The sequence below is a fragment of the Lissotriton helveticus genome, chromosome 8 (genome assembly GCF_964261635.1).
Source record: "Lissotriton helveticus chromosome 8, aLisHel1.1, whole genome shotgun sequence".
NCBI lineage: Eukaryota > Metazoa > Chordata > Amphibia > Caudata > Salamandridae > Lissotriton > Lissotriton helveticus.
The window spans coordinates 1,130,658,611-1,130,681,824 of NC_136069.1; positions in this window are offsets into that span (position 1 = coordinate 1,130,658,611).

Below are 23,214 nucleotides of genomic sequence, written 5' to 3' on the forward strand. Positions count from 1 at the left end.
TCAGCATATGCTAATGTTTTTGTAGCATAACCCTGTGATATAATAGGTGTTATATTGCTGTTTTTCTCGAGATAGCGAATAAAGGAGTCTATGTATATTGCAAAGAGCAATGGGGAGCATGGGCACCCCTGGCGAGTTCCCCTGGAAATATTAATTTCCTTGGTTAAGCTTCCATTAACGGAAACAACGGCCCTAGGATTGATATACATTTTTTGTATCGCCTGTATAAATTTTATTCGAAATCCCATTATCACCATTGCTTTCCAGAGAAACTGCCAGGAGACCCTATCAAAAGCCTTCTCTCCATCGAGCAGAATTAGGGCCCTAGGGTCTCCTGTAGTTTCTGTTCCATCAAAGAGCGTAATCACTCTCTGGATATGATTTATCGTTGACCTTCCAGGAACAAAACCGTGCTGGCTTTTGTCTATTACCTGATGTATTATAGGTACAATTCGGTTTGCCAAAACTTTAGAGAATATTTTCGAGTCAGCATTTATTAAAGTTATAGGACGATAAGACCCTAGATGTTCTGGGGGTTTCCCTTTTTTAGCAAAAATTACGATTTTGGCTCTGGACCAAGAGTTGGGCGGTTCACCCCCAGAAAAGATATGGATAATTAGATCACTTAAAACATGTTTAATTTCATCTATGAATGTAACATAGAACTCTGAGGGGATACTTTCCAGACCTGTAGCCTTCCCTTTAGGGAGGCTCTTAACTGCGGTTAGAACATCTTCCATGCTACGTGCTTCTTCTAGTGTCTGCTGTGTATTTGTCTCAAGGCTTACACTCTCATAGTTCTCTAAGTACCTTTCAGTTTCGATTGTGTCCCCTTTGCAATTCTCCATATATAGTTCTTTATAGAACCTCCAAAATGCTTGCCGGATCTGTTCTGAGTCTTTTATCTGCCCTACCACAGGATCTATAATCTCCCTAATTAAGTTTGAATTGACCTGTTGTTGCATTCGCACGGCCAACAATGGCCCACTTGCTCATTGACCTCATAAATTAATTATTTTTGTGCCGTGGCTTTCCGTATTGCCTTATCCGTAAATATATTCGTGATGGCTGCCTTTGCAATTGCTACTTTGGCTAAGATGCTAGAGATATCCCCTGTAGTGTCCCTATTAGTGATGGCGTTAGCGAGTCCTACTTCTACTAACATAAGCTCTTCCTGCAGCCTCCGTGTTTCTTCTTTCTCTTGCCTGTTGGACCTAAGTGAATATGACAACGTCTCGCCCCGAACCCCGGCTTTTAAAGTGTCTCATACTACCTCTATTGGCATGCTGCCAATGTTTTCGGCTAGGAACTTGGGGTATCCAGTCTTTCATATGGAGACGATACTGAGGGTCATTCAGTAATGCTTTTTCAAATGTCCATTGCTTAGGCTCTAATTTGATTGGTAAATTAGTCAATGTAGATAAAAGGGGGTTGTGGTCAGATAATAGTCTGGGTAATTTGACAGTATGCAATTCTTAATTAGTGAATTTGAAAGTAATATGTAATCAATTCTAGCATGCGTACGGTGTGGATTTGAATAAAAGGTGTAGCCAGGGTCCCCAATATTGGTATTATGAGTTTGCCAGCTATCCACAAGTCCATGTAAGAGACACAATTCTTTAAGAGAGCAAAATACTTTGGGTTTGAGACCTTTATACACCCAGTCATCATTCAGGGACCAATTTGTCGGTAGGTTTATATTAAAGTCCCCACAAACCATCACCGGAAGAGACCAATGTGACAATTCATTGGAGACCTCATTAAAAACCCCAGGGTCATCTGTATTACTCCCATAAATAGCACAGATTGTCAATTTCTGCCCTGTTTGGTAGCAGCATTCGGTGATAGCCCAGCGGCCAAATTTATCAGTTTTAGATTTATTAAACACCATTCCGCTCCCTTTAGCCAGAATAGCGACCCCCCGAATTTTTGCACCTTGTGTGGTAGCACACACCAATTTATACCCTAATATATTTAACAGCTGGCTCTGGGACCCTACAATATGCGTCTCCTGCATACATATAATATTTGCTCCGCAGTTTTGTAGGCCAATTGCGACTGTTTGTCTTTTTTTAAGATCGTTCAGACCACAAATATTCAGAGATAGTATTTTTATCCCGGCCATACTGCAAATGAGAAGATACCATAATATTTATCCTGAACTGTCTGATTTCCTATGATCTCTGTATGTCTTTCCCTGTAAGATGATTTTTTACTCTGTATGTCTAACCTGTCCTGCCTTCCCCCTTCCCCTTCCCCCCCACCCACCACCACCTTTGAAGGTTATCTGGGCCTATCTGTACCAGGGGTGTGACCTCCGTGCTAGCGGGCCCTGTGGACTGGGCTAGAATATAAATATAAGTGATATGCTTATCTGTTACTGGTTTAGCCAATAAGCCTGATTCCTCTGATAATGTCTCAGATTTAGTTTCAAAGGCTGCCCTAGCCATTCAGTTTATTGCCCGCATTTCCAAATATACATTGAGATATCTAATTCAACCAATCCGCTCCTTCTTTCATGCTTCATTTAATATAGTTGAGATTATTTTCCTGAGTGCCGAGAGCCAGACTCAGAAATTTCACGTAAATAGTCTTCAGCCTGTATTTCATTATTAAAGCTTCTAGTTGTGCCTTTGAATATTATTTTTAAGCGTGCTGGATTTTGCAAGAATACTTTTGCTCCAAGTTTTTCAAATGGTTCAAATAGCTGACGCATTTTCCATCTTCGCTCCACGGTAGCGTGGGCAAAGTCCGGTCTTGCAAAAAATTTGAACCCCTTGTAGTCTCTTTGAGCTGTAGGTCTTGCTAGATCATACATTTTTGCCTGGAGACTGAAATTCCCAAAGCAGACCAACATTGCCCTGGGATATTGATTTTGCTTGTTGGGATGCTTTGATAGCATTAAAGGAAAACGATGGGCCCGCTGTACTTCCCTTTCCATATCCCAGGCTTCCAACTCCGGAAATGATGTCAATCATTGCCCCTCTGGCGTCGCTACCCTCTGAGTTCTCCGAGATTCCAAGGAATCTCAAGTTATTCCTTCTAGATCTGTTTTCCTGAGCATCCATTTTGAGCATGAGATCTCTTATTACTCCATCTTGTTCTTTTCCTTTTTTCTAAAGCATTGCGAAATCGGTTTCTAGGTTCTCGGTGCAAGTTTCAACCATAACCATTCTCTCAGAGATCTCAGAGCAGATATTACCCACTTGTTTTACTGCGCCTTGTAGTTTTTCAATGGCCAAACAGTTCTTTTGGCTGTCCTTCTTCACATCCGTGTGAAAGTTTTTGATTGAGCTAAGCACCTCGCTCAATGTGGGCTCCGTTGTTTTTTTATATCTATCTGTATTCTCATGTACGTCCAAGGTTTGACGTGGTGTCTCTCCCGATATTTGGCTCTTTGGACTCCTTCCGGGAGGATTAGATCTACTTTTTACATAATCCGTATTATTGCCAGGATCTGTGGTTTCCTCATTCAACCAGTTTTGTTCTTTTTTGTTTTTTGACCTTTTTTTCCCCCCGCTTATTTTTTTTTTCCTTACATTGACTTCGCTAAGTAATCTCGAGTCATTAGAACCGGAGTACTCTTGTTGTGCAATGTCCATTTTTGCGCTTGGACTAGATTCTCTTGAATCGCTCAATTTGCTGGAGCCATTTGATTCGCTTGAGTCGCTTGAGATAGACAACCCTGTCTCGTATATATCAGATTCGGAGTCTTCATTTGAGAGAGAAAGGTTTACTAAATGCGACTCTTCCCAGCTGGAGATGCGGCCTGATTCCCTAACTCTTCGGCTATATTTTTCCCGTTAGGTTGCTCAGTCTGCCCCTTCTGGTTCAATAGCATTGCGTCTGTTTCTATGGATGACCTTGTCTCTTTACTCCTTGTATTTATTTCAGCATCTGGGTCTGCATTCCAAATACCTTCGCTGGGCAGTATAGTCTGCCTTTCCTCCAAGTTGGTTGAGGGCATGCATTGGACATCTTTATTGCTACCACTCCGCTCTTTGGAGGTCTTGTTTTGGAGTACAGTCTGTGTTTTTCCATTAGCTATTACATCCTTCTGGCCATCTTTTTGTAGAGGGCTAAATATATTTGAGATTTTAGGTTGAGATGACACATGTATGCCAGTATTCTTTGCAGATGATTTAATATTCTTTATAGACTGTAATCTCTGTGCTTTTTTGGCCATTAGCTCCATTTTGGCATTATTTTCTGTTTCACCCTCGTCCTCGTCTTCGTCCTCGTCCTCCTCCTCGTTGTGCTTAGTTACTTTTTCTTTCTCTTTCTCCTTCTCTTTCTCTCTCTCTTTCTCTTTTCGTTTAGCTTTTTCTCTTTCCTTTTCCAGTTTTTTTTCAATGTTCTTATCTTTCATTTTCGCCTTCCCTTTTTCTTTTTCTTGGTGCTCTAGTCGTGTCGGGTCCTTTGTCGGGTTCTTTACCAGTTCTTTCTCCTTTGCTCTGGTCCCTCTAGTCTCCGGGCCTTTATGTCTGTTGGTTGTGTGATGTACAGGTGTCGTCTCGATGTCCTCATTCTCTAGGTATTGTTCGGTTGATATTGGTGCCTCTTCCGGTGCCTCTCCCTGTGGGAGCCCACCTACTTCGCCCCCCTTCTCACTTAATGCTGCGTCTGTTTGGGGTTTTTGTCCTTTCTTTTCTGTCTTCTGTTCCTTTGGTAAGGTAGCCCCTTTAACCTCTCTGATACCCCCTTCCATGACTTTATCCTTATTGGGCGTCACCATCCGATTTATTGGCGTCTCTAAACGCTGCAGAATTCTACTTTGAGATTAACTCTTATTGCTATAGTAGAACCCTTTCAAAATAGCGTTACTTCTCCTCCGGAATTTCGTATCTCTGAAGGTTTTTTTTAGGTAAATGATTCTCTCCGTAGTCTTTGAGGCAATTAGCTCTCCATATGAGAGACCAGTAGCACGAGGACGCTTGACAAGTATATCGGGTATAATTACCACTAAAGAATTTTGTGAGCTAACAGTTACAGAACCGGGTAGTGTGTTTAAAACAGGAAAAACAGGAAAAACAGGTAAAACTGATGAGCCAGTCACAAATCCGAAGAAGAACCTTTCTCTCCCTGTTTTAAATCTGCCTCTGAGCAGCACCATTCGTTTTGTCAATTTCACCCTCTGTGTTAGCGTTAGCGTCTCCCTGGAAACAGAACACGTGATGAATGCTACGGAGCTATAAGTCCGTACCTTTGTGTCTGCAGATGACGCCCAAGCCCACGCCCATGATCTGAGACGAGCAGCCGATGGATTGAGGCTTCAGCAGCGCGCAGCAAAGAAGGGAACATAGAGGTGCGGCGAGTGAGGCGAGCTGACTTGCAATACACGTAAAGAGCCGGTGAGTCTCTTCAAAGCGCTTCCTGTAGTGCTAGAAATCGCCTTCCTTAACAGCTTATAGTAAATGAAAGCAAAAACAAAAGCAGAGTCGTTATGTATACAATTAACGGATGTAGAAGGAATGTACCACTTGCAGCCTCTGTCCAGTCCGGCGTAGATGGCGTGCATTCGGGTGATATGCTGCTCAGCCCGACTCGTAGTTCACCACACTTCTCTCCGATAGATAGCAGTGCTCTTAGCACTCGGCGTTCCGATACCTCAACAGCAGACAGCAAACAGGTCAGACCAGGGTTCGACACTTGACACTCCGGTATCCCGCAGCTGACAGCCAAAGCTCGAATCGATGTTCCCCAGGATTCTCTAGCGTTCTCTGGTGTTTCTGGTGTTCCTCATGTAGCAGTCAAAGAATAAGCGGAACCAAAATGCGGAAGTGTGGTATCTTCATCATCGTTTTATTTTTTTCAATATTCAGTATTCAATATATCAGAAAAGCATCTCTCTATAAGAAAGAAACAGCCCAGCACAACAGAGCACTGCCACTGCAACCGATCACGCTGACGCCATCTTGCCTCCACAACACTAAATGATTACTTGTAATGTAAAATGTGTTTTTAACAAATTGTTAATTGTATTGATAACTGCATTTAATAACAAGACAATTTAAAGTATAGTGTATATTTCTTGTTGATTTAATTTGCTTTTGTTTTATTTAATTAATAGTTAATGGTATTCTTTTGTTTATTATCTATTCATTTTTTCTGTGGGTATTGTATATTGTAGTTAGCAGTAAAGAGCAGTAATTCTATTTTTTTCTGTGAAGGATTGTAAAGATTCCCTAAAGCATTCCCCCCCACGATTGCCCATAAGGAACTGGGTGTGGGATACATTACAGATTATATTTAAATTTACTCATTGTTACTGTGGCTCTCCATATTGTTGAAGGACAAACTTATTTTAACAAAAGTATTTTAAGGGATTGTATGGGTCTGAATGGTGGCACTGTATACCTTGACTGCATTACATTAGGCACACCATGAGTGATCTTGGCCATTCTGATCTTTTCTCCCACCCAAATTGTATTCAATCTTTATTCAATCTGTTGAATGACTTCCAGTCAGGATTCAGACCAAACCACAGTACTGAAACAACAATTGGATGACTCTCTACTTGCCCTCGACGGCAACAAAACCTGCCTCCTAATCCTGCCCAACCTTTTCTCGGCATCCGACACGGTAAACCATGCTAGAATACTAGATTGCTTGAAAAATAGGATGGGGTTTGAGGGCACAGTCTTAAAGTGGTTTAGCTCATTCTTAAAAAACAGATCGTAAAAATTCATAGCCAACCAAACATTATCAGCTTCATCCAGAAATGATATTGGTGTTCCTCAGGAATCAACAATACCCCCTGCTCTATTCAATCTGTACGTAGAGCCACTCACAGAACCCCTATAAGAAGCAAACCTCTCCTTTCACATGTATGCAGATGACACACTGCTCTACATCAAAATCTCATTGATAGAAGAGATAGGTATCATGAACTAGGCATTAAAGAGTAATGTCCATTGGCTAACCAGCAATCACCTCATGCTCAACCTGCATAAAACTGAATTCCTGCTAATTTAGCCCCAGAAAAATGCTACTATCATCCCAGAGTGGACCAACCTGATCACAGCCTCAATCTGTATTCCGAGGATTGTTGATTCTTCCAAATCCCTGGGTATCATACTAGAAAAAAACCTGAACATGATATCACACATTATTACAATGGCAAAAAACACCCGCTTTCACTTAAGCTACCTCAGAAAGCTGACACCTTTTATTAACATCTCAGACCTTAAAACAGCAGTCCAGGCATTAGTCATTTAAAGGATCGAGTATGGTTGCACAACTCTAGCTGGTCTTACCAAGACTTCAACAGCTCCTCTGAAAGCCTGTCTTGATGCGACAACAAAACTTGTAACTGTCTCCAGAAAATTAGACCATATCACCTCTCATCTGAAAGCGCTTAATTGGTTACCGTACGAAGCGAGAATACAACTAAAAATGGCATGTATGACTCACAAAGCGATACACTACAAAACATCAGTGTATCTGGCCAAGAAAATCATTCTATCAGGAGGAAGCCATGTTACTCAAAATCACAGAGATCTATTACTGAAACCGGCCCTTTTCAGTAAGAAAAGAACTTATGAACGAGCTTTCTTTGGTGCAGCGCCCAGAAACTGAAACGCTCTGCCCCCGAACATTAGAAGAATTTCGTCCATCGCTGTGTTAAAAAATGAAGTAAATAATTAGATATTATCAAAGCACACATCTTGTAGAACAAATGAGCATTTTTTGATAAGGAGTGCGAAAAAAGGGAAGTTCTTGTGCTTACCAAACATTTGTTGACCCACTACTCTATGGTTGAACCAATGAACCTTACTGAACTGTATTTTATGCTAGACATGCCCCCCAAGATAGAAGACTTCTCACTGATTTTCGGCTGAATTTGGCTCCCCAGCTTATGTTAGAATGACATAAGTGTTCCGACCTCCCTATATGTACATGTGAGCTGGCTGCTATTTATTGTACTTTGTACATTCTTCTAATTTGTCTCAAATATAATAAGTTACAATATTATATTAGTCGCCCGCTTTTATTGCAAATGAATTTTAGACAAGTGAAGCCAGATTTACTGTATTTGCAATTTTTGTCCACACCAAATGTATGTTTCTATTTATCATGGTTTGTAGCAGGTGTCTTAAATGTATGTTCTTGAGTTGTATTGACTTTGATAGTGCAGTTTTTCTATTCTTTTTCCTAAGTTTTATTGAATGGTTTGTTTTTATGTACTTTTATGATTTGCATTGATGAAATCTAACAAAGTAATTCTTGTCTTGACAGGGCTAATTTGGAAAAAGTTGTAGATAGTGGCATGACTACACTGTCAACTCACATTTAGTATTTGAATAATATTGCATTATCTGTATTCAATATGGTACAGAAGTACATGTCTATCATCCAGCATGGGCACGGTCTGTTGTGATCAATTATGTAATTGAGTTGGACATATCAGGTTTTGAAATCAAACTGCGTCCCATGGAAATGTATGAATATGACTGTGTTTTGGTTGCCTTATATTTTAAAATGTACACAAAGACGGATTACAAAAAAGGATGAAACGTATACAATGTTAAAAATAGAGTATTTTGAAAAATTGCCCTTTGCAGTAGCTGAGACACCATCAGTTGTAAAGTTTTAGGGGAGAGTTTTTGACATAAAACATGTTTTTTGCCGTTTGATTACAGGTGTCTAAGTGCTGAAACCAATGCTTTTCAAAGCGGAAATGAATGTGAATCTTCGTTTGTCCTTTCATTAGTCTGTAAAGAGCTGATACTTCTTGGGGCTTGCAATGCATTCATGGTCAATTTGGCATGTTATCTGAAGGGCATTCCAGCTGCCTTAATTTGGTCAGTGTTCCAATTACTTATAAATGGAAGGTATTTGATCCTGAACGACTAAGGTTGTTGTGGGATGAAACCAGAGTGCCATATGTGGTGACGGTGTCCAGGGTCATAGCATGTTGTAATAACGTGTTATTTCCACCCACACAGCTGTTTAGGGATGTTGCCTTGTGGCCTTCAATTCCTATTTTTAATATTAACTTTGATAAGTTAAGCCGACTGAAAGCCTTATTGTTTCAAAAGGAAGTTGCACTAACATCCAGTAAGTAAACTTTTGATCTGCAAGTTGCACGGTCTTCCTTTGAAATACAATAGCTATTGCACACAAACCTGCTACAACATTTTGGTGAACTAGTGTACTGAATATTTAATGCTTTAAATACCACGGGGGTAGTACACTTTTTAAAGTGATTGGGTCTGGCTCTGTTAGCCCCTTCCAGACTGTATTTGGCGTTATTCCATCTTTCTTACACTCTTTGGTTTCCAGTGTATTTGTAGGCATGCCGCTAGTGTTATTCCTGTTATTGGGATTTTGGTCTTATTTTTGTTGCTCTGCAATGGATATTTCAACCTCAAGGCCAAATGGTGATGGACTTACCACATGGTCTGCTGCGTCATGAATGCATGATACAGTAATTTGGAGAGTGTTGACTTGAGGAACTGAATGACAACTGGTCTTTGTCCTTTAGACCTGTATGGTTACACTGCATATAGTCCATGTTACGCTGTCTGTTGTGCCCTTTTGAGTGTGCCCTGGACCCATGTCTTGCGATACAACTGGTTCAATCTACATACATTTTTCTGATGGTGGGACCGTTGAGGGCTTCTTTGCTGCTGTCCTATGACACTACCATTGCTAGATAAGGATGCTTGCTATGAGCCTTTCCTGGATGATTCTGAATTCTTGGGTTCTTGCTCTTCCACTGTGGTTATACTGCCGGCTAGCAAACCATCAGCATCTGCTGATGGGGCTGGATATGACCATGTTTGTTCTTTGGAACTTGCTGTCTGGGCCACTGGTGATATATTGTCTGGAGATGCAGGTTCCTTCCTGAGCCCTACTGAACATGGGAAACATTTAAGGAGCCTCGTAGATTTTCAATTCGGCCTCTTGTTTTTATTTCAAATTTTCTTTTTATTTGTTTTTATTAATTGTGTGCTTTCTAATTTACATTTTCTATTAACATTATGGTCTTCGTTCACTTTTGTTATTGAAGTATATTTTATAATCATTTAGTTGAGATTTTAAGTTGACACTTTAGGTTAACTTTTAAGCTTTTAGGATGAGCGAAGTCTCCCTCTGGCCAAGGAGTGAGTGTTGTTAGGTACAACAGGGCCCAAACTAAGTTTCCATTTTAACTAAACAATATAAACTGACATTTCATTCTACTAGTGACTTTTTAAATGCTTTGCACTTACACGATAATGTACTTAGAAATTACTCTGCATGCAGCTTAATTTCTAAGTAAGCTTATTATGATGTTGCCAGTATACTATATCCAAGGCTAGAAACATTGAAAGCAATTCCTTGCATTTGGCTTTCCGATTTCGGACAGCTCTAGGGCTCCAGACCAACAATCACAGCAGCGCAGCATATTTGACAGAGTGGGATTCAAACAGTGGTTTTATTATATAAACTGCCTCTGTGCTACCTGTCGGCAGAGGAGCACTTCTGTTGGGTTTATCCTAGAAGGCTGTGCACTATGACTGAGATGCAGCCTGCAGATTCTAAACATCATCCTACAAAGGATCATAGCATGCTCTACAACAGATCCGCTGCCCGACACGTCAAACACAGGTATGGGGGGTTAGGCTGGCCCTATGAATATAGCAAAGGGTACTCCCACTATGCTCTCAATAGTTTAAGAAGTATGAGAAAGGAGTATAAGTAGAACTATATAATCATATATAATCACACAGAAATGTTACAAAAAGGGACAAAAGGGACAAAATTCTGTGTGCGCTGCAGAATTCAGCACACACAGAAAGAGGAAATGATTTGAAGAAATATACGCATTTCTCCTTGTTACGCCTCAACTCAGGAGGTGTGTGGATTTGTCACTTTCCCAGATTTACTTGAAAAATCGCTGCAACGCCCAAGGAGTGCCTCCTGAGTGCAGAGTAAGGTGATGCAGGAATTTGCGCTGCATTTCTTTACTCAAGATTTATGAGGCCACTTGAACCCATGAAGGTGGCTTTTCATGGCTTCATAAATCGGATTAAGAACCATGCGTCACGCATGTACCAGTTTACATGGTGCAAAAGTGGTGCAGTGCTCTCATGAACAAGACCCCATATTTCGTTCTATTCCTAGCAGAATTTTACTTTTCACCTAACTATTCCTTTCTGCACACATTTTTAGAAAACATGTCACTTCTTGGTAACTACTTGGAAATAACAGTCATCCTTTTATGGGGACACTGGGACCCTGAAGTCTGTCATGCTCCAAAAGTAAGATCAATGCATGTCCTTAGTTAGAGCAAATGGTGGGATTTCAGGAGGCATAACATTTGTTCATTTTTGTTGAACTCCAGTCAGTTGTGTGGACAGTAATGAAAACACTGCAAGGATCAGAACAATCGCCTCTATGGTCCTTCCCTGTGCCTAATACATTCTGGATCAAGCATGGAATCACCCTGGAGCACAGGCAAAACACGCTGAGCTTGATCGCTTTGAATCCCAGGATAAACAGTGTAAAACTGGTCATTGGTTCAGTGTCATTTAAAGCTTGCTTTCTAATTGTATTTACTTCAAGATTCACTATAATGAAGATGTACAAATGACAGTTGTATTTTGCCAATACGATGCATCGTTGATTCCATTCTTTACAGTTCTTTTAAAGCTCTAAAATACAGAGAAGGGTAAATAAGCATCATCTACTCCTAATTTTCTGCTGCAATGGATGACGTACTTTTAGGGGAGACAGAAGAACAAGATGCAGTAAAAACATGCTGTAGAACATTTTTGATGGGCTGTGTTGCCAAAATGTACATTGGTTTGGAACTTTGCACACGTAGCCATTTGAACGCTGGTGTAATTTGGTGTTGGTTGAATATGCAATGTTACCTTTCATTTTTTAAATTAAGGAAATATTGGTGACATTCATAACCTGTGAGAGTGATTCTATGTATTTTTCTTTCAGGGCTTCGATACCAGTAAAATAAGTGGTGCTTCACTTGTAAGTGTCTATGACAACACATAGGCGTATAGCTCACTTAAAACCCTCCATTATTTCTTGTAAATCAGCAACACAATCCCAAATTCCTTCATCTCTTATCAGGCTGGGGCAAATTGTACGCATGGAATCTTTCAGATAATCACCAATTTAAAAAACTACATGGTACCACAGAGATCTGTGTTTGTTTTTCTGATATTTAGACTGCAGATCGGGGCACTGGCCATACTACACAGCCACCAAGACATTGCTAGTCGCTGATGACATCCAATTATTCCTTAAAGTGATGTTGGTTAATTATACCTGTTAGTTTAGATCCTTCCTAAATGTCATTCACACCTTGATAACTGCTGTACATCTCACTTACAACCTAGTAAAGACAGAGATTGTCGCATGAATGGATGAACTCCTGAGCCCCTCGGTCATGAGTTGCATAACCGTATGAAATTAGAATGCTTCTCCTGCTGTCTGTCATTCTGAGCCTTAATGCATTCTCATTGACCCCTCTCTATCCTCAAGGGCCACATCAGGACAAAAGCACATAGAGCATGGTGCCAGCTTACATTCCAGCTCAAAAGTGAGTACTATCTCTCTCCAGTGAGTTGTTGATAAACAATCTGGCTTTTGCATCATCTCACACCAGTGGAGGCAATGCACTACTTATTGGACTCTCAAAGTCCTCATTGACACAAATAAAGCTGTTCTTCGGTCAATGACTTAACATATTACCAATCAACATAATGAACATAACACCTCTACCTTGAAAAAACTGCATATTTATGTCGCCCTCCTAAGAGACTCCTCTTGATTAAACCTAAAAACCTTGCTTACAACTCAGTCAGTCAGTCAATCCACTTTATTAGATTAATTAAAATCATAAAAGTACAAAAACAAAACACAAACATAAGCAATATTACAGATCATTAAACATAACAATTAAAATACATAGACGATATTTCATTTCATTTAGATAAAAACACTATCACCTAGTCAGACCCCTTGTCCTAATAAAAATGGCAGGAGACCTTAAACGATTACTTAAGATAAAATCATCATCAAATTTCTCTTATTCTTGATCCTCACTGCCGCTACCAGAAAAGGAAGCAATGTTAAAAATATCACCAGGGTTACAGAACCTAAATACCTTGCTTACAGCTCAATATGTTATGTGATTATGTTTGCCAAAGATACGTTGCAAATACAACTAAAACTGTGTGGATCTAGAAAGAATTCCACCTCTAAGTCTATTTAAATTCGAGGCTTTATGGTACGTCATTCTATAACCACACTATTTTCTGTCAATGTGCTTCAAAAAGCTGCAAATTGAAAACAAGTACAACCTAAAAAAGCAAGAAATAGGCATGGAGAAGGGAACAGGTCAGATCATTATCCTTCAAAGCATCATACACACTTACATTAGCACATCATAAAGATGCTGATCATATTCATTGGTACTAGAGCATCAAGACTCATTTCCCTTTCCTTGCAAGCCCAAAGGTAATTGGCCATCTGGTAAATAGCAAAAGTGCAGCAGTATGGTATTTACTGAGTGTGCAGTTATCACACCTTTCTGAGTTTCTGACCTCTTACGGGGATATATTGTGGTAATGCTCTGTGTTTTTCCAATGATATCTATTGTTTACAGTGCTTTCTTGTAGTAATTTGTCATCCCTACTTCCAGAATTGCTTGAAAGTGGAAGTTGCATTACATAGCTGGAAGATATCCTCACAGGAAAAAACAATAGAAATAAAGCTGCAGTTGCGCTATACTGCTAATCGACGTCCTCACAGTAAAATGGAGGACTGCGCTTGTGCTACATGGAAGACAGGTATATTCACATAAAATTATAATGCATGGTAGAGAGGAACTGGAGCTCTTACAAAAGAGGAGGGCAGGAGGCAGCATTCAAGCCAGAGAATGGCAGCACTTTCTGAGTGTTAGAGCACTTCCTGGTTCATCCAGTTCAATGTTTTCCATATATTGTGATATTTGCAGTCTTTTGTTATTAACCCTAATCAGGATATTAGCACTCGACCAAAAAGAAAATAAATCAGGACTTCTTGCACTATTAATACATAGGCTTTGGAAGAGTAGGGTTATGCAACTTCATGTATTCTGTGTAAATGTGAGGCTGCACTGGCACCATATAACACAAAGGCATAGGTGTGCACTGACCAAGTTGACCTCTTGAGAAAATGCATACAAGACAGTCCTGAATCTACGTACAGCTTTCCTGAAACCTTGTGGAAGTGTTGAAAAACCTGATGTGTCACTATGTAGCCCGTGGATGTCCTCACAGGAGAATACAAAGGAGATGGAAGCCTGTTGCACTGTGCTTCAAAGAGTTGACATCAGCGAAGACAACTGAAAGCTGTCAAAAGAGGTCCTCACAGGTAAGTTCAATACATTTGGAAAGCTATAGTTGCACTATACTACCAACAGATATCCTCACAGAAAAAATATAATGCAGATGGACAACTTGTTGTACTCTTCTACCAAGAGGTCCTCACAGAAGAGTACAATGATGGCATAGCTCTTCCTGGGTGTATGCTTGTACTTTAGTAGAGCTGAGTTATTCAAGAGACATACAATATTGATAGTGGGAGAGATTACATACAGAACTGCTTTGCACCTTAATCCAAGTCTTCCTCAAACAAGTGCAATATACAAAAATATTAACTTCTGCAAGACTTGACCATTACATTTTTCATTGCTTTTTGGGAATTAGGATGTGCATCCCAAGGGAGAATGGCAACTGCACAACTATTCAGGGGTGTCTTTAATATGCTGGATTGTTTGCACACAATGAATACTTATAACTGCAACACAAGTGTATCGGAAAGAAGCCCAAAGGCTACAATGCTGTTGCAATTGCTCAAACCACTACTAGAGGTCCCTCTACAGTCAGGTACAATTGCTTGAAATGTCAGTCACAAAGCTGAGGGAGTGTGGCTTCAAACTATAAATTTACACATACACTCTTTGTACTCTAATGCCTTGTGCTTGTTTTTCTACAGAATGAATGCATGTGCCTAAGCTGGTTTGATAGCGTTGAGTCAACATTGCAAGTTACAATAAATGTCTTGAGTGTAATAAAAATAGTTTATGACACCCTACTATGCATAGGGGCTAGTAGTCTATGGAAAGTACAAGTGTCTAAAAAGTTATTTTCTTGAGAACGATTTCTTAGGTAAAAGTATAAATGTGCAAGGGCAAAATGCAGTCACTCAAAGTAAAGGACTCCTATGGCTGAAATGGACTGGTCCATTGACATATCCTTTTTTGTGGTGGGAGGGAGCATTATTTGTGTCACATTTGATCAGACCAATGGTGGTAGAGTATTAATGTATAATATTTTGGGGGAAACCTGAGGCTAACAAGGTAGCTACATCTGGCTTTAGGGCAGACCTACAGGTGCCTATATAGAGGCCTATTAGGATGGTGGACGGACCTGCGTCAGTCCGCCACCCCGAGGTGGAGGGACCGTCCGCAGGGGCAGCGGCGGTCCCTCCGGTGCAATTAGGATGTGACCGCCACCCTGGCGGTCACATCCCGTATCATTAACCTTGCGGCGGGTGCTGCTTGAAGCATGTGCACCCCATGTGCACCCCCCACCCCCTGACACCCTGGGGGCCCGCAACGGGCCCCCAAACACAAAAGACCACATGCTTTTTCACGCCGTGGAAAAGCATGTTTCAGCCTGCATCCTAATATGGCTGGCGATGTCTTGCAGACACCGCCACCATATTTGCCAGCATACACCGCGGATTAGCTGCGGACGGACTTGCCGTCCGCCGCTGATCCCACCGCCATCCTAATGTGGCGGTGGGTGTTTCCAATGTCCGCGGCGGTGAATCCGCATCCTCCAGCCCGGCGGTGGCTTCTGCCGGCCCAGAGGATGCGGGTTCACCGCCATCCTAATCGGCCCCCTGGTTTGTACCCTAGCTCTTGGTCTTGCAAAAATTACCTCTTTCTCTCCTTAATCCTGTATTATTTAGCAAGCAGTAAATCAAGGGAAGGGCAAGACTTTAATAATGTAAGAAGAAAATGGTTTAAGAACAGTGGTGTGATAGCAGATGACTAGGTGTAAGAAAGGTTTCAGGAAAATAAGGCAATTACTACAATATCCCTTTTCCTCATAAATGAGTAAGTAGCAAACAGTATTTCAATTCAATTTCAATTTCAAAAACTTTATTCGGAAACATGTAAATCATGTCCATAAAAGTACATACAACAATACAAATAAAAGAAAATACACTTAGTCAATCGCAATCAGCTACAAATACGGTGAGATACATATAACAAGCAAATAACACACTTAAAAATTTCCCAATAAATAAGATAGAATAAGAATATTGATAAATATATTTAAAAAATCATGCTTTTCCTATAGCTGATGGCCCTGAGTAAAAAACTAGCCGTATAAAAACAGATGTCAGGGTGATGCAAGTTAAAAAGTAATTTCATTGCCGCTTTAACAGTTCTTGCTCCAAATTTAATAAGTAGAGGTTTTAAAAAGAATTTGCGACATTCGCTATACAGGTTGCATGTAAACAAAAAGTGCTCTGTGCTTTGTTCTGAAATATTGTCGCACCGACATGGGCCGGTAGGGCGCTTCTTAATCTCAGGGAATGCAACCAATAGGTGGACCGTACCCATCCTCATCCTGGTGAGAACAAACCGATGTTGCCCTTTGGTCACCTGGGCGAGGTAAGGGTGTAGGCCCACAGATTCATTCAAATGGTTATAACGTATACAAGTAGAAAGTTTAAGATCATCCATAGCTCGTCTTTCTGCACAATGATTTAAAAAAGTTAATTTCAGACTCTCGATTTCTTAGGTAAAAGTATAAATGTGCAAGGGCAAAATGCAGTCACTCAAAGTAAAGGACTCCTATGGCTGAAATGGACTGGTCCATTGACATATCCTTTTTTGTGGTGGGAGGGAGCATTATTTGTGTCACATTTGATCAGACCAATGGTGGTAGAGTATTAATGTATAATATTTTGGGGGAAACCTGAGGCTAACAAGGTAGCTACATCTGGCTTTAGGGCAGACCTACAGGTGCCTATATAGAGGCCTATTAGGATGGTGGACGGACCTGCGTCAGTCCGCCACCCCGAGGTGGAGGGACCGTCCGCAGGGGCAGCGGCGGTCCCTCCGGTGCAATTAGGATGTGACCGCCACCCTGGCGGTCACATCCCGTATCATTAACCTTGCGGCGGGTGCTGCTTGAAGCATGTGCACCCCATGTGCACCCCCCACCCCCCGACACCCTGGGGGCCCGCAACGGGCCCCCAAACACAAAAGACCACATGCTTTTTCACGCCGTGGAAAAGCATGTTTCAGCCTGCATCCTAATATGGCTGGCGATGTCTTGCAGACACCGCCACCATATTTGCCAGCATACACCGCGGATTAGCTGCGGACGGACTTGCCGTCCGCCGCTGATCCCACCGCCATCCTAATGTGGCGGTGGGTGTTTCCAATGTCCGCGGCGGTGAATCCGCATCCTCCAGCCCGGCGGTGGCTTCTGCCGGCCCAGAGGATGCGGGTTCACCGCCATCCTAATCGGCCCCCTGGTTTGTACCCTAGCTCTTGGTCTTGCAAAAATTACCTCTTTCTCTCCTTAATCCTGTATTATTTAGCAAGCAGTAAATCAAGGGAAGGGCAAGACTTTAATAATGTAAGAAGAAAATGGTTTAAGAACAGTGGTGTGATAGCAGATGACTAGGTGTAAGAAAGGTTTCAGGAAAATAAGGCAATTACTACAATATCCCTTTTCCTCATAAATGAGTAAGTAGCAAACAGTATTTGAAACCTTTTGACCCGCTACAACCCATAACAGAGTACAAGGGCAACACATGATAATGCAAAATATAAGTTAAAATAAACAAACAATGAAATATAGAAATAAAACTGACAAGGATGTTGATTAGCGAAGCCATATACCTCCCTGGGAAATCTCCAAAACAAAAACGGTTTGAACTTTACCCATGAGAAAAAGATACACCTCATAAAGAATGCATTTCAAAATCTATTTGTGAATATATGTGAATCATATGTGCTTAAATAAAGCCATTTGTGACTGTAAGACCGATTTCTAAGCCATAGAATAGGAAATGGTGGTATTTGCTGATGCAGACATTATAGCAGTACTGTCTATTTTGGGTGGGCAGCGAGTATTTTATGGTGGGATTTCCTCTTGAATTTGGTTTACATCCACAAACCTGCACCTTTGTGGTTATTCACCAGATCTTTTGTTTTAGCTTTCAGAGTATAATGCTTGTAGATTTATTTCTGTCACAAGCAGGAGTTACTCTATGTTTGGGTATACATGATATACTGAAGTTGTTGCTTTACGGTGCTAAATGCACCATTCTTCACTCACCTTTAAAAGATGCAGTTAGACTGCCTTGTCAAATGAGCGCAGAAAATGAAGATAGGTAAAAATATTTTCTAACCAATATGGAAATTGAAATAAAAATATGGGACTAGGGTTGTGTCCAACACAAGATAAAGGCTCCCTTTGAGGAAAATTTAATAAAAAGGTACAGCATAGCAATGCACCTAGGTCTAGAAATGTAGAGGCTGCAGTCTACAGCACAAATACCACTGACCCTCATGGCCAACATCGTGAAAGACACCTGTGTATTTTGTACGTTCATAGAAAGACTAGAAACCAATTTCTGAGAAACCAAATAATGGAAAGAACATTTGTCAGAAAACCAATTACTTGGACTATAGGGCTGACTGTACAGAGCCATTTTGCTATCATAAATCCAGTAACTCACAAAATCACTGAATATACGACCACAAAATCGTTTTTTTGTATGATTTATTCTCATTTTGAAATCAGAAAAGCATTTCCTATTCGCAAAATGGACTTAATAGCAGAATGTAAATTGTAAATAGGAAGAGGCATGAAAAAGCTCCTAATTACCATTTTGTACAGTATGTATCAATGATTTGCAACTTCAATTGTGATCACAAAACGTTGATTCGGTACCAACATCTTTAGGATGTGATCACTGTTCAGTAAAGGTGAAGCTACACCCTTGGAGCACCTTCCCCTTTGTGTATGGTGTCAGCAGTTTTGGGAAAGGAGGAAATGTTCCAAAGGAACAATCTCAGCTGCAACTTTTGATTTCCCAAATGAGGAGCAGTTTTTGTTTAAAGCTGCACCAGTTCCTTTTAGGAACAATGGCTGCTTAAAAAAATCTATTTTGGAATGCGAATGCTCAGATGGTTGTCTGCTGTTACTTGCAGATTGTGAACTTCTGAATTAATATTCATTTTGCAGGCTGTTCTGCGACCCTCTGCAAATGGAAATTGTGTGATACCACCTACAATTACATAGGTGGCATTTGAACATCTAAAAGTGGTCTAAAATGTTGTTATGCAATTTTGGTTACTGTGTTTTAGTACATCTGACCTGTAATATAATAAAAAAAAATTGAACAGCCCCTTTCCCACAGAGTGAATAGAAACTGATTGATTTATTAAATAAAAAAACTATTGAAAATAAAAGAATGTTTGTGAGAAATGGGTATCTCTAGTTGGCAATGGCTTGCACCTTTGTCCAAATAGCGACCCTTGCTTCTAGTCAGGGAAAGGGGGTACACTCGAAAAATAACCCCTGCTTACCCCCTTGGTAGCTTGGCACGAGCAGACAGGCTTATCTCAGAGGCAGTGTGTAAAGCATTTGCGAACACATACAGTAAAACAGTGAAAACACCACAAATGGACACCACACCAGTTTTGAAAAATAATGATTCTTTATCTAAACAAGACCAAATGGCAAACATCCACAATGCAGTATAAAAATAGGCTCTTCAATGGTAGAAATAGTTCAGTTTAATGAAAGTTGTAAATGCGACACTTTTCCAACAAAGTACCTTGGATGCATCACACAGTATAAACAAAAGGGTCGCAGGGAAGGCAATGCGTCAGTTCCTTGCTTCTGGGGAGACAGCGCACATGTTCCTTACTGAAGCGCAGGGGAGGCGATACAATATCAATGAAGAAAGCTGTGGCTGATCAAGGTTCGCACTCAAATTTCACAGTAGGAAGAATTTAAAAGGTTGTGCAAGTCACATCCGGGGCTAGCCACTCAGAAGCTCCACTGTCAGGGCAGATACCGAAATGTAGGAATGAAGGATGGTGCACCAACAAAAGAAATCCGTAGCAAATATGGTAGGTAGAAAAAGTTCCTTTATTATTAGAAATCTTTAAAAGGTCTCAGCCAACGCGTTTTGTCCCCAAAGGGGACTTCGTCAGGGGAGGCGATCCGTCTGTTTCTTGCCGGAGAGAAGGGGATACGTCAGTTTCCTATTGTGTTCCAGTTACGATGCAACAAGATGGTGCCTCAATGCATGGCGACGATTCGGTGCGATGTGACAAAATGGCAGCTTGACGCGATGCGACGATACAGATGATGCGTGAACTTTTGCAGCCGCATATCAGGTGCTGCAACGATCTTCTTGGCGATGCGTCAGGACTCGGTGTAAATGCGGCACACTTTTTCTCCGGTGCTCGGTAAAGCGTCGGGACCAAGTGCGATGCGGAACGTGTCTTCTCGGTGACTCGCCGATGCATCCCGAATCGGTGGGGATGTGACACACTTCTTCCTTGTTGCATTGATCTTCCAGCTCCCAGCAACAAATAGTCTCTAGAGGTCCTAAACAGCAACAGGCACCTCTTTGCCGGTTGGAGTTCCCAGCAAGGGAATCCAGGGAAGCTGGGGGTGAAGTCTTTGTTTCACTGAGACTTCAGACAGGAGGCAAGCTCAATTTCAAGCCCTTGGAGATCTTCCTCAAGATCACAATGCAAACAGCAAAATCCTTTTCTCCTTTCCTTGGCAACAAGTCACCACTGCAGGCCAACCCCAAACAGCAAACAGCACAGGGGCAGTAATCTTCCTTCAGCTTCTCTGATTCTTCTCCTTGGCAAAGGTTCCTCTGGATTTCCCAGAAGTGATCTAAAGTTCTGGGGTCTGGGTCCTCCTTTTTATACACACAAATCCTTTGTCTCTGAGGGCAGAGAGAGTCTGTACCTAGCCAAAACCAGTTCTGTCCTCACTGGTGCAGCTTCCTGGCACTAGGTGGAGACAGTGTTGCTGGAAGCAGACCTGGCCCAGGCAGGTGAAAGGAAATCTCCTACCACTACTCTGAAATTAAAACCAGGTCCCATTCAGCCCACCCCTGACTCATCAGACTGCTGAAACCACATACCTCTCCCAGCTCCTGTCACTCATAAACCAGAGATGCAATACACAAACCTAGCAGAGGCATACTGGATAGTTAGGCAAGAAAATACCTACTTTCTAAAAGAGGTATTTTCAAACATCGAATGTTAAAATCACCCACACTAAACAGTCTGAGTTCAGGCACACTAAACTTTATTTTCCCATCTTGTTCTCTGGGTCAGTTATGCTTATAACATGTTATAATCAAACTGCCCATTCTGGCCTATGGGTACAGAGAGCCTTGCAATAGTAAAAACACAATTGGTAGTATTTCACTATTGGGTCATGCCACACACACCAGGGCATGGCCTACCTTTCACATACAATGTACCCTGCCCACAGGGGTACCTAGGGCCTACATTAGGGGTGACTAACATGCAGAAAAGGGAAGGTTTAAGGACTGGCAAGTGGGTGCACCTGCAAAGTCGACATGGCAGTCCCAGACTGCAGACAGGCTCTGCAATGGCAGGCCTGAGCCACATTTTACAAGCTGCTTCTGTGGGGGGCACAATCAGGGCTGCAAGCAAACCAGCAGCATTTGATTTCCAGGCCCTAGGCACACATTGTGCACTCTACTAAAGACTGACAAGTACATCAAATTCCCAATCATAGAATCACTAATCCATACAACAATTTACATTAGGGAGCACTTGCACTTTGGCAAAGTGCCCAAAGCATCTAGACCAGCAAAAACAGATGAGGCAACAGCAAAATGTGGAAGGGAGACTCACACCAAAGGACGATTCATAGATAAAGAGACAAAAGCAGAGGAGAGAGATGTATGAAAAGGTTTACCAGAAGGGCTAAGAATACAGAAGGAAGATCTGCAAAAATGGGGCAAAAAAGTGGAACATTTTGAGTGGAATAAACTTATTTAAACAATGGATGCAGGAGGAGTGTTGCAGAAGGGTTCCCTTATGTAAATAAGGGAAGACTAAATGAGGAGGGGCCATAAGGGGGATAAATACACGAATGGAAAAAAAATAAAAAGAGCAGAGGAAGTTTTAAGATCTCAAAACATCAATTAAAATATACAATGCCACTCACCGACAGCAAATATGAAAGGTAATAAATGGAAAAAAGAACTAAGTAATCCTTTAAAAAAGACTTTTTATTAAAATGTCATAAGGGAATAATAATACAAATAACATCTGTATAAATAAGTATATAACAAAACACACAAGGTGATGGACGGAATGTTGAACATTGGCAAAACATTCACCCCCAGTCACAGATCTGGGTTTAATCCATTGTTGTTTTGCTCACCACGCCACCCAAGTTCGGACATGGCCATATGCAAATCAGTCATGACCCTGTGCGTCATGGGAACAGCCCAGCCCGAACTGCCAAGACACGTCTTCCCTGGACCGGAATCAAGCATCCTCGGACTGGTTTCTGGCTACCAGCCGTCATCAGCCTGCATAGCTTGACTCCAGTGGCGTAGTGAGCTCGGGACCCACGTCTGGGCATACCCTTCCCACAGAGGGCGAACAGCAAAACACACAAGGTGATGGACGGAATGTTGCGCATTGGCAAAACATTCACCCCCAGTCAGGGATCACGGTACTGGGATGAATGTATGATATTGTTCTGCATTCTGTCCATCAACTGTTTTTTTAATAAGTATATAATAAAGGTATTGTGAACATTAGAGAAAAACAGAATCAGTAAGATACTTTTTCCATTTCATATAAAAGTAGGATAGAAATAAAGTAGAAACTTGAAGGAAGATAGAGAGAAGAGTACGAGAGAGAGAATGAGAAGTGAAGAGAAATAGATTAAGAGGATGAGGAGTGCAAGGAGAGAAAGTACTAAAAGGAAACCAATACAGATCAAATTTGATCTTTTGATGAAAAGTTAAAGAAGAGACAGTGTGGTTTCTATGTTCATCATATATGAAATTCTACTGTGCAAATAAAGAGAATTAAAAAAAACTTTCCCACAAGAAAGTATAACTTTAAAAGCAAGTGCAATGAAAAGATCCAACAATAGA